A 13198-nucleotide genomic window follows, 5' to 3' on the forward strand; every position below is an offset into this window, starting at 1 on the left:
GGTTGGATGGATGGATGGATGGATGATGCATGGTAGGTGGGTGGATGATGGATGGATGGATGGATGGATGGATGGATGGATGGATGGATAATGGGTGAATTGGTGGATAGATGAATGGATGACGCATGGTAGGTGGATGGATGGATAATAGGTGCATGGATCGATTGATGATGGATAGTAGGAAGATGAATGATGAATGGATGGTAGGTGGATGGGTTGATGAATGGTAGATGGATGAATGATGGATGGGCAAATGGATGACAAGTAGATGGTGTATGGTAGATTGATGCTATGGAAAACAGCAAAGACTTTACTGTAGCTGCCAGATTTTTGTCAGGAGAAAACTCCAAAACTGGGTGAAAGATAGTGTGCTTAAGTAGGAACTTGAGGAGCCGCAGTTTAGAGCAAGAGTAGGAATTTAATTCTGTCCCTGTGTTTTAGTCCTGTTAAACTCAAAGCATCCATTAGATGTTTGGGTGGCATCAATATACTACAGATGCAAGAGAGAAGCTCTACACAGAGGGGAGGGGTCTGCCATGTCAATGCTGATGAAAGCAGCTACATAAGAGACAGCTAGCAATGCCTAAGGTAAGACCAGCCCCTGGAGTACCAGAGACAAGCACCACCAACATGACAGCACATGGGGGCAGGGTCGGGGAGGGGTGGAGATGATGACTTCGAATGAGGGAATGAAGGATCTGACTTTGGGAGTTTAGATTGGTTTTTAGAGACATTTTGTCAAGAGACAAAAGAAAATCTTGGTAACTGAACAAGATAGGAAGTCAAAGCAGGTTTTGTTTTTTACTTGTTTTGTTTGAGGTGGCAATATCAAAGTCTGTTTGAATGCTAATTAGGGTGATTAATTAAACAGACAACTTGATATTGGAGAGGAAAACATACTTGCAGTAATGAAGTTGTTGAGAAGACTGGATATAACGGGAGCCTCATACTCATCCACATCTTGCCATTGCATGGGATGGATCAGGGACTTTAACCCACTCCAGTGGATGGGAAGCAAAGTGCTCCAGCTTCATGCAAGTTGACAGGCAGTGAAAATGAAGCGTGCCCCATGAGACTGCATCATTTCTTCATAAGCTGTGTGATATGGCCAATTTGGGGGTAGAGTTAACAAGAAGGCGAGCTGTTTAACTACTTAACTGCTGTTGTCTAGCAGAGTAGAGAACTGTAGGGGCTTAAGAAGGGAAGACGGGTATGAAGTGAGCCTACAGGAGAGTGCAAAGTGAACACCCAGGAAGCTGTTAAAACTTGTCAGCAATCTTGAGAGATTGCCTGAGATTCTGGATGATAATACAGAAGTGAGGTGAGTCAGGACAGTTGTGTGGGTTTTCTCTAGATGCATTAATCTGTTCAGCTGCAGACATTGACTGACCATTGGGACAGGAAAGGTGACAGGCAGGAAAGGAAGGGGGGGAGGACATGGGACACAGTGCCACAGGGGAAAACATTATAGGGTTGTGTCCCAATAAAAGTGTGTTTCCAAAGCTGCTGCAACCTGACCCCCACCATTCTGCACCTCTTTTCCAGAATGATGTAGAGGGAGCTATTTCCTCTCGCTTCAGATCTAGGTTCACCATGAGTGTCATTTTTGAGTCACAGACTATAGCAGAAGTTTTACAGTTAGACTTCTGGAGTAAACCATTAAAAGACCTGCAGCCTCTACCTTTGCTAAATAGAATGCTTACTCTTAAAATCCAGTTACAAGCAAGGAAGCCTGCAGGAGACACATGGAGACCACCCTGAAAGGCATGGAAAGGAAGAAAAAAGAGACAGAGATCCCATCGTCACCTCTGAGGCTCCAGTAAATGAAGCAATCTTTTCTAAATTCATTCATTATCTGGCTACAGCCTCATGAGAGACTCCAGCAGATGTGAAGATGAAGAATCATCCAGCAATCCCTTTCAAATTCTGTCCCACAGAATTGTACAAGGGCAAACTGGTACTAGTTAGAAAATACTGCCCAATCTTGTCATCTGCTACAGGAGGGAGATGAAGAATTCAGGTATATTGAGATGTGAGGAACCAACACAGATTATGAATGAGCCTCCCCCAGCTTGATGATCTTCTAAAGCAGAAGCCTCCTGATAAGGAGTGGCTAAGAGATTAAACAAAAGATAGAAAAATTAAAATGAGATATTTTAAGATAATGCCATCGCAACCGATACAAAGATGTTGAATAAGGTCTCAGGATTGGGTGGTGCGTTAGGGGAACCAGCAAAGTCAAGGAACATCTGCAAAGGGGATGCTGCCAGCAATACTGATAATGAAACATCATACCAGTTGAGGGCCTGTTCTTGGGGCCAGATTATCTATCTAATCCTGCTTGCAGCACTGTGCATCTTACCAGGCAAAACACAGTAATGTACTTCACTCTACAAAGCTATAAAACGACAGTGATATTAGCACCTACTATAGAGTCTTGTAAGAATTAGATAAAATGGAGTTTTAAAGCACTTAGAAGGCTCCAGGATAAGAGGAGAGCTCCCATAAATGGTAGCTCTTATTGTCACTAGCACTAGAGATAAAGGCAGGCAGCAGAGAGGGTGCTGGGGGGACCAAGGATGAAGGTCGGTGAAGGACAGCAACAAGGTGGGGTAGCAGGTGGCAGCATCTGATGATGTGCTTCAAAGGGCTGTGGTCTTTGAAGTTGAAAGCAAGTGCAATGATTAATTAAAAGCTGAAAGGGGGAGTAAGGAAATCACTTCCCCTTTAAGGTACAAAATCAAAAGTGTCTGTGTGAGAGCACCGCAGTGGAAACGGTGTCCTTGGGGACAGTCGGGTGCCATCAGAGGAGGAAGATAGTGACACAACTTGGGGCCAATCGGGACTTACGTCTGTTGATAGCAAACCATGAACTCCAGAGAGTTTAAACAGATGAAGAGGAACAGAAGGGTCCATTTCAGAACAGATAGAACCGTGTGATGATAAGGGCCTGGCGATGACAGGTTCTCTGATGAGGATTAAGGGGTGAAGCTTGATTATTCATGACTCTAATGGGATTGGTCCAGGAAGTCTCTGCGGGGGGAGGGGGGACGTGGAAAGATCTGAGACCAGCTGTTTAGCATTTGTAGCAGTGTATATAGGGGTGCCCAGGGCCTCATCAAAACTCCCTTTGCTATTATGCTGATTTAAATAGGTTTGATTCACATAGATTCCTGTGTTACAAAGCTTAGCCATAGGGAGTGGCACTGTTAGGAGGTATGGCCTTTATGCTTGAGCTCAGCCCAATGTGGAATTTCAGTCCCCTCCAGGCTACCTTCAAATCAAGATGTAGAACTTGCCAACTGGTATGAGAGATGGAGCCAATCCTCAGAGACACACTGGAATCAAACCATTCAGCTGATGAAGAGAGCTAAAAATAAAACAATGTAAAGTAAAACCAAAAAAGCACTGTTACCTCTACACACACACACACACACACACACACACACACACACACACACACGCATGCACACGCACACACTCCACTGACTTAGCCAGGAATAATCCCAAGAACAATGGGCACATGGGACTGGAGCTAACCTAAACACAAATAGATTCCGACAAACACTGTCGCTGACAGTAACACTGGAGAGCAATGGTAAGAGAACACACCACCACAAAGGTAAATACAAAACACACGGCCCCTTTACAGCCACTTTAGTCACTAAAATACATGGGTTAAAAAAAAATGTTACCCACCACCAAAGAAGAGGGTGGGGCAGGCATAAAGCTATGGAGTACCTGTGCTGAAGGCTGGAGAGACTTGTTCTCAGCAGGAGAGATAGGTAGAGGACCAGTTATACTCAGGAATTCAACTGAGAAGGAAAACAGATTTCACCTAGTCATTCCAGCTTAACTCATTTGAACACCAGAAAGACAGAGCGGCCGATGCTTGCCCCCTGGCAGAGTTCAGAGTGCAAAGAGACCCCAGGAGTGGATACCTAGGATGATCACATAGAAGTAAAAGTACTGACTGGTGTTATCTTATTTTGTTTTGTTTTCATTAATTTTTTTCACTCTTCCTTTTGTATTTCTATTTTAAATTTTCGCTTTCATTTTTATCTTGCTTGGTTGGATTTTATGGTTGTTCTGTTTTTCTCTATACTAAATCTATTCTGTCCCCTCCATGATGTCTCATACCTTTGACCTACTATTAAGGCTTTAATATGAAATGATCCTCTCAGCTTCATCAATCTCAGCAGGATTTGAGCTGTTTATGTTATGACAGGAGCTGCCCTCATGAGATATGCCCACTGGTGGAATAGTGGCATAAATATTAGGAGAGTAACCAACCACTTTCTGGTTGAATCTAAGGCCTACTCAATGAAATGAAACCTATTCCCAACACTGTCAAAAAAAAGAAAGAAAGAAAAAATGAAAAAAAAAAAGAACCTAGGTAAGACAGCTCATGAGTGTAGGGGAAAACTCAACACTATTGTTTTGGAAAATGAACATCATATTTAATGACTCATACTGACTTGTTGCTATACCCATAGGTCAGAGTATTTTTCAACCCTATTCAGAGAAGCATCTTACAGCAGATGCCAATTAACACAGAGACCTTTAACTGGTCAACAAGCAGAGAATATGACCTTCTTTTGGGGGGGATTTGAAGTTCTTGTGTATCTCATCAGAATATAATTGACTCACACTAGAAGTCAGTAGCACAAAAAAAAAAACTGTAGAAATTACACAAATCAACAGGGTTTGAGCATTACACTCTTGAGTGATCAGTGGATCATTAAAGAAATCAGGGAGGAAATGATGAAATATGTAGACTCAAACTTGAAAATGAAAACACAGCTTCCTAGAACCTCTCAGATACCTCCCAGGGAATTCTGAAAGGAAGGTTCATAGCTATGCTGGCCTGCGTCAGAAAACTGGAGAATTCTAAAATTTTAAATTGAGAAACACAATAGCAAGTCTATCCCTAAACATAAGATGTAGAGAGATAATAAAAGCCAGAGACAGCTAATAAAATGGAGACTCAAAGAATCAATGAAACAATGAGCTGACAACTCTTTAGCCAAACTAGCCTAAAAAAAAAAAAAGGAAGAGAGAAAGAATGTGTAAGTTAATAAAATTGATTACTATTGGTACATTGAAAAACTGCTCACTTTTGAGTGGACTTAAGTGAAATGCAATTGGAGTAGTCTTAGCAGAGAAAGAAACCAAACATAAATAGGAAAGGAAGAAGTCAAAATTTCCCTACTTGCAATAATAGTAACCTATACATAAAATATTCTTAAAGACTCTACCAGAAAACTCTGAAAGCTGATAGATGTTTTCATCAAGTAACAGGATATAAAATAAATATACAAGGATCTGTGGCTTTTCAACATTCTGAAGACTGTAAGTCTAAGGTCAAAACTCCAGCAGACCGAATGGCTGGTGAGATCATGCCCCTACTTTACAAATGCTGTGTTCGATCGTGGTGCAAAGCAGAGACAAAGAGTAAACTTTCACATCTCCTCTTGAAAAAGAACTCATCTGGGTCACAAGGGCTCCATTCTCATGACATAAGCGCCACACCTGGGCTTCACTTCCTAATGCCATCTCACTGTGGGTTAGGGCTAGAGCAATGGGTTACACACACAATCTCAAGCAGGCTTAATCATACTCTAATCTCTTCACCCATAAAATAGACTTAAGAGCCTGTATCATTCAGGGTTTTTTGTTTGTTTGTTTGTTTGTTTGTTTGTTTTGCTAAATTAAATGGCATCATATGTGTGATGTATCTTCCATTGTGCCTGAATCTGATAGCCAAATACACAATCAGTGATGGTGGGGGAGGGGTATTACCATTCATTAATACTAATGCTGCACATCATAGTCAAGAATGTAGTTTGGATCCCACAGGTAACCCACCTATGCCCTTCTAAAATCTTCAGGGACAAAATTCAACATGTACAGTATGGATCAGGCAGGCATACCCTGCCCTAGTAGACTGTTGTTGAGGTATCCACCCACCCGAGTGAGCTTCCATCAGCAGCCTTTTGTGTAAGTACACTTTTTCTAAGAGAAAAAATAGCTCACCTGTGTGACAACGATTCCATCATCCAGGACACAAGGGCGGTATTCTGTGCAATGAAAGTAATTTACTAAATGGTCCTCTAGTGCTGTGGAAGAGTGAACTCATTTTGCACAGGTCATGAGTTTACTTCCAGAGAGTAGTTTCCTCTCTGCCAGAACAGAGCCAGGTCTAATGGAAAATTGAAGCTCAGTACCAACAATGGTTCCCCGTTAGTCCTGATCCTTAGGAGCCTGGCTGAGGGAGAGAAATGTGAGCCACAACTATCCAGGAAAGACCCAGCTGGTTCTCCATTGTAACCCTTAGGACTGTCCATTTCTATGAAGGGACCAAAAGAATGGAGAGTGAACAGATGAGGGGAGCATCTCATAGAGGACTTGTAAAAGAGAAGGAAGACTGGGCAGGAGCTGAGGCCTGCAGACAGAAGCAGGAGTGACAGAAGCTCAGTAAAGCTAAACCTCATTCTTATGTCTGAGAGAGTGTGCACTTTAGTAAAGATGTGTGAGTGCTCTGTCCTTTGTCCTCGAAATGTTGCTAGGAATTACAGACAAGTTATAGCATTCTCTCTCTCTCCTCCCTCCCTCTCTCTCTCTCTCTCTCTCTCTCTCTCTCTCTCTCTCTTTCCCTCCTTCCCTCCCACCCCCTCCCTCTCCCTCTCCCTCTGCCCCCTCTCAATATCTCTCTTTTGTTCTTGCCCTCTCGCTATCTCTCTCTCTCCCTCTCCCTCTCTATCTCTATCTTTCTCTCAATTATCTTCTCTTCGAGTATGTGTTCCCTCCCTGGGGCTGATTTTCCCAGATAACAATATATCTCAGTGTTTCTCACCCCATCTGCATTTAGAATCTGCCCTTTTGGAGCCTTCAGAATTCAGAATTCACTCCAAAATGTCACACAAAGCCTCCCTGCATAGAGACATCATAGCATGCCCCACCATAGCACGTGAGATTCACCACTGTACTTCCAAGCTCATGTTCCAGGCTGCCTAAGATCAGAAGGAGATCCAACAAGGACAGCACTATACAATGGTGTGAAATATCTGTGGAGCGGATTTCAGACACACTTTAAAGGTGAGCAAAAGAAACCAGACACAAAGTCTGCATCCCCATCTATGTTAGTTACTTCTTTCAGCCACTCCATAGTTTTCACTTGCCTGCTGGAAGTATCACAGACTGTGATTTGATTTTAAGGAACCAATTCAAAGTTAGGTAACCTTGGTCTACAAGGTGTTACATGTTTTATGATGAAAAACAAACAAAAAAAGATTATTTTTGGCAAACTAACCTGGTAAATCCCAGGTTGAAAAAGCAAAACAGATGTCAATACTTAAGTGATTTTTCTGTACTTTTAATATGTGTGTGCATCTTTCACCCTCAGTGTGTGATGCTTAATATATGTCTGTGAGTCTCTCACCCATAGAGAGAGAGTGGGAGAGAGAGAGAGGGGGGAGAGGGAGAGGGAGAGGGAGAGGGAGAGGGAGAAGGAGCCTCTTACCCACATTACATTGATATTCAACATGTCTGTGTGCCTCTCATCCACAGTACATGACATTGAATTGTGTGTGTGCTTCTCATCCATGGTGTGTGACGTTCTCCATGCTTAATTGACAATGGAAACCTTTTATAGAGAGTATCCTGCAAGACCAATCATGTAGTGAACACATCTAGACCCTTCTCTTGTATTGATCCAAAGGAAAGAAAATCATAGATTCTCTTATGACACAGTCTAATCAATATTTTTTAAGTTGAGGGCATATAAGAGTTTCCAGGTAACTCTTGAAATGTTAGTTAAACATTAGGTAAACACTTCCATTCATTATATGAACATCTGAGCTACACTGCTGTAAGATTATCTTAGGCAAACATCCTCAATTGGTAACAACAGCGTGGCACCATGGTTTAGCCTAGTCATTCTGGGGCCAGATGCCTGAGTTTGAATACCAGATCTTCCCTTTATTAGCTGGTGGCCTTCTGCTGGTCATGACTGCTCCTTACCATAGCTCTCAGCTTCTCTGCATGTATTAGGAAAACAGCAATAGTGGTACCTGTTCATATTGTTCCCATGAGATTTAATAAACTTAAAATGAGTAAGGTATTTACACAAGTAAAAATTAACGATGATGGAGGGAACAGGTATGAATATGAATCATTTTCAGGCTCTCCAGAGCAAAATGGTGCACCCACCCTATGATGTGTAAGATTTATTCCAGGGGCTGAAGATATGGCTCAGTGGTTAAGGACAGTGGCTGGTAGAGGAGATTGGGTCTTGAATCCAATTCAACAAGTATGAGAGAAGGAAAAAGGATGAAGATGAGGACGAGGATTATATATAAAGAACAGGAGGAGGAGTCAGTGGTGTGTGGCAGATATAATGAGTTTTAGCTCAAAGAGAAGACTGTAGAAGACCAGGATCCTTTGCCTCAAAACATCCTTCGGCAGCTCCTTGAGAGGTATCGTGGTCGTGTCGGTTCTTGGACTTCTAGATTCTAAAACTGTAACATAATAAATAAATCCTTTCCTGAAAGAAAAAAAAAGAAAAAAATAAAAAAGAAAGAACAGTGGCTGAGTTCAATACCCAGCACCCACATGGCAGCTCACACTTACCTGTAGCTCACACTTACCTGAAGCTCCAGTTCCAGGGGATCCAGTTCCCTCTTCTGAACTGTGAGGACGCTGGTGCACACATAATGCACAGACATACATGCAGGCAAAATACTCATATGGAAGATACAATTAAATTAAATTATTTAAAAAGAAGAATATTTTCCCTTTAAAAATGAGTGTTCCAATACCTTTCTCTTTCTAAGGACTGGCCTATTTTCAATTTGTCTGGAAAAGAAAAAATAAATGCTTCGGCTAGGAATTAACAACAGCATCAGAAATGACTAGAACATTATATAATATGCAGATGTAGAAAGGAGGTGCTCAGAGTAGGATGGTTTTATTGAAAAATACCAGATAGGGACTAAATGCAATTTAGCCTAATTACACAAAGTCCCAGGGTCTGGGGACACTGACATTTCATGCAGCTTGATATGCAAACCAACCCATACGGGAATGTTTGTATGTGCTGAGCAGTAAAGTTCCCAGATTTTGCTATTTAAATAGCTGAATTGGAAAAGAAATAGCTACTTCTGTATCATAACACTATAGTAGTAGCAGCATAGTAAACTTTTGTTGGGAGAAGATTTTTTGATAAACAGATTTAAAGGAGTCTCTTGAATAACGATAATTATGAATCCCATGTCCCTCTAAAAGTCCTTTCTCTGACCTCTCTGTCACTGACATCTTTGTCCCCATTCCCTCTCCTAGTTTTTCCCTTCCTTTGCCATGCTTTGCTTAAAACTCAAGTAGAGCAGACAGCCCATCCTACCTGAGCATCCTACCAGAACATCCTACATGAACATCCTACATGAGCATCCTACATGAGCATCCTACCAGAGCATCCTACCAGAGCATCCTACATGAGCATCCTATCAGGGCATCCCACCAGGGCATCCTACCAGGGCATCCTACCTGAGCATCCTACCAGGGCATGGCACCAGGGCATCCTACCAGGGCATCCTACCAGGGCACCCCACCAGGGCATCCTACCAGGACATCCTACCAGGGTACCCCACCAGGGCATCCTACCAGGACATCCTATCAGGGCACCCCACCAGGGCATCCTACCAGGACATCCTACCAGGGCATTCATTCTACCTGAGCATCCTACCAGGGCATCCTACCTGAGCATCCCACCAGGGCATCCTACTTGAGCATCCCACCAGGACATCCCACCAGAGCATCCTACATGAGCATCCTACCAGGGCATCCTACATGAGCATCCTACCTGAGCATCCTACCAGGGCATCCTACCAGGGCATCCTACCTGAGCATCCTACCAGGGCATGCCTCCAGGGCATCCTACTTGAGCATCCTACCAAGGCATCCTACCAGAGCATACAACATCTCCAAGTGTCCTCTGACTTTTATCTTAAAGATTTGAGGAATGATTAGAACCCTTCTGGATTATCAGTCTTCAGTGTAAGAAAGCCACTCTGTCAGATATCCTTACAAGGCTGGAACTCTGGAAGAAACCAGTAATCTCTCTTCCTGCCCTGGTCACTTGTTAGTTAAATCTGGGCCTCTGTGTATCACTGATACTTTTCTCACTGTCCCCAGGCCCATTCTTTGCCCTTCTCCTTGCAGTGCTGAGGCGTGCTCCAAGAAAAGGATCAGCCTTGGACCCGCTGGCAGCACAGAGGTTGGCTTTGGCCCCTGAAGGAAGGAAAGAAATGCAGGAGGGGAGAAAAGTCAGCACCTTTCCTGCCAGCTCGCGCCCTGGATGAGTAGAGCTCCTTCACTGCTGCTGCCTAAGTCCTCTCAGGATCCTTTGCACTCCCCCTCATCCTTACAGACCTGAGATGTGCTCATTCCCTTGATCTCATCCACACTGCTTCAAGCATCTTGTTTGCAGTCACTTTGACTGTGTAAATCAGATTGAATGGCAGGGATGTTGGCAGAGAGAAGAAACTTAGTTTCAAAAACATCTAAATCATTTCTCGATGTTAGCATTAAAGAAAAACTGCATATTTACACGTACACACAATCTCGGCTCTACCACAGGTGAGTAGCCCTGCTGAAGGAAGTCAGGGTTACTGCAAATACCTTAAGTTCTTCGAGAGTTATAAGTAATACCCTGACTCTTAAATGAGCCAAAGGTGGCGCATATGTAGCACCCACTTATGAACCAGAGATAATTGCTTAGCCAAGATTAGAACTGTTTTGAAGTGTATAAAGTAATGTTCTCTTAAAAGGAAAAAAGCTTATGTTGGAACTTTTAATTTAGGATCCCACAACATTAATCCACTTTAGCAATACTCTTGGGTCCTTTGCTTCCTCCTTCTTTTGCTGGGACCTAAATCTCTTCACTGCTAACTTGTTCCTGACTTGAAAATTCCAATGATTCCAACTTAGAGAGGGCAGTCAGTAGCTGGTCTCCCATCTGGCATCCAGTGAGGTCCCAGATGTGGTTGTTTTTTTGCCTCCCTCCCGGCCATAGCACCAAAGAACCCAAGACTCTCTTCCTCATGGCTGTTACCTCAGCACAAGGCCCCATAGCAAGCATTCAAAAAAAAAAAAAAAAGATTGTCATAGAGTTAAAGAATGAATTAGCATTTCATATTTTATTTGAAACAATTTACCATTCAGTCACTGTTCCTGCAACTGAGGAATTAAGGAATTAGAGAAACAAACATCCCTGGGAAGTGTGTCACAGAAGAGAGTTCTCTGACAAGACATCCACTCCCACTCCCAGCTATGGTGAGCCCTAGTGGTGGGTGGATAATAGAACAATCATTCCACTGAAAACACCAGAGAGGTGTGAAAAGGTTTGTAAAACATAAAATCTGAAGACACTAAAAATTCTCAAGAAAGCTAAGATTTGCAGGATTAGGAGCCCCTACTAAGGGATATCCAACTGAGGTAGGACCAATATTCCCCTTCTTCTCCTTTGTACACACCATGTGTGAGAAGGCCGAGAAGCTGATCAATAATCAGTCCCTAAGATGTAAAATGATAAAAAGAGAGACTATAGATGATAGGTAAATAAGTAAGAAAGAAAGAAAGAAAGAAAGAAAGAAAGAAAGATAGATAGATAGATAGATAGATAGATAGATAGATAGACAGACAGACAGATAGATGATAGATAGATAGATGATAGATAGATGATAGACAGATGATAGATAGATAGATAGATAGATAGATAGATAGATAGATAGATAGACAGATAGATAGATAGACAGATGATAGCTAGATAGCTAGATAGACAGATAGATAGATAGACAAATAGACAGATGATAGATAGATAGATAGATGATAGATAGATAGATGATAGATAGATAGATAGATAGATAGATAGATAGATAGATAGAGATAGACAGATGATAGATAGACAAATAGACAGATGATAGATAGATAGATAGATAGATAGATAGATAGATAGATAGACAGATGATAGATAGATAGATAGATAGATAGATAGATAGATAGATAGATAGATAGATAATAAATGATTATTTGGGTTTTTAGCAACCTTTGGGTCTAGGAAGACAAAAAATGGAGTTCAGGCCCAGCAGGACTTCTCACAGAGAAAAGGCCAGAGTGCCCAGAGAGGGGGTGCCATGGTAGATGAGCCAAAGATCCGAACACTGCTCCTGTGATACATTTCCGGACTCATCAGGAGCACCTATAGTCAGGCAGAGAGAGGCCTCTCTAAGAGAACGAAGCTGGGCAGAGCCTTTTGCATGTCAGTGGACTGCGTTGTAGAGCAGGTTTTCTAAGTTCCCCCTGGGGAAAGTACCACTCAGAACCTGTAGATTTTATAAACGCCATTGACTACCAATAAAATTTAACATAGCAGGAGCCATGACCATGAGTGTTTAAAACCAACAGGAACAAGCTCAGGGGTGGAAACGGGATGAGAGATAAAAGTCCTTGCCTGACATGTAAAAGCCTCTACACTGCATAAAGAATAAATACAAATAACATTAGAAACAACCCCTCTAGAGACCCAGTGAGTTATTTAAATGCTTTTGAGCACCTAAAGTTAATGAAAATCTATAAAACTGAAAATTGCACCAGGGGATTAAATCTATAAGAAGTAGATAGAAATTCTGAGTTGACATCAGCTTACCTAACATGCGCACAAAGCCACGGTTTGATCAACACTGCTAAAAATAAACAAGTAAACCAAATGAGTGGGTATTAAAATTAATTCAGGAAGTAGGTTTAGCTGGGAAGGGGGCTAGCAATGTGGATAGAAAAGTAGACACTACTGTAGGAAAAAAAACTGCAGAGATACAGGGAAACTCCAGAGGGAAAAAATCTAACATTACATGGGATTAAAGCCTCAAAAGGCAGAAAGGCAGCAGCACAAGGCAGTATGTGAAAAAGATAGAGACCAAAAATACTTTAAAGTTGACAAAAGACACCAAGCCACAGCTTCTAGAAGCACCTCAAGCCCTACAAAGATAAACACAAAGGAAAAACCAAAGCACCTCACCAAAAAAGAAAGAAAGAAAGAATAGAAAAGAGAAATAAAAAACCTGTTGGCCAGGGCTAGGAATCCAGCTCAATGGCAGAGCCCTGGCCTAAGATGCATGAAGCCCTGGATTCAAATCCCAGCAAG

The sequence above is a fragment of the Mastomys coucha genome, unplaced genomic scaffold (assembly GCF_008632895.1).
Source record: "Mastomys coucha isolate ucsf_1 unplaced genomic scaffold, UCSF_Mcou_1 pScaffold23, whole genome shotgun sequence".
Classification (NCBI taxonomy): Eukaryota; Metazoa; Chordata; class Mammalia; order Rodentia; family Muridae; genus Mastomys; species Mastomys coucha.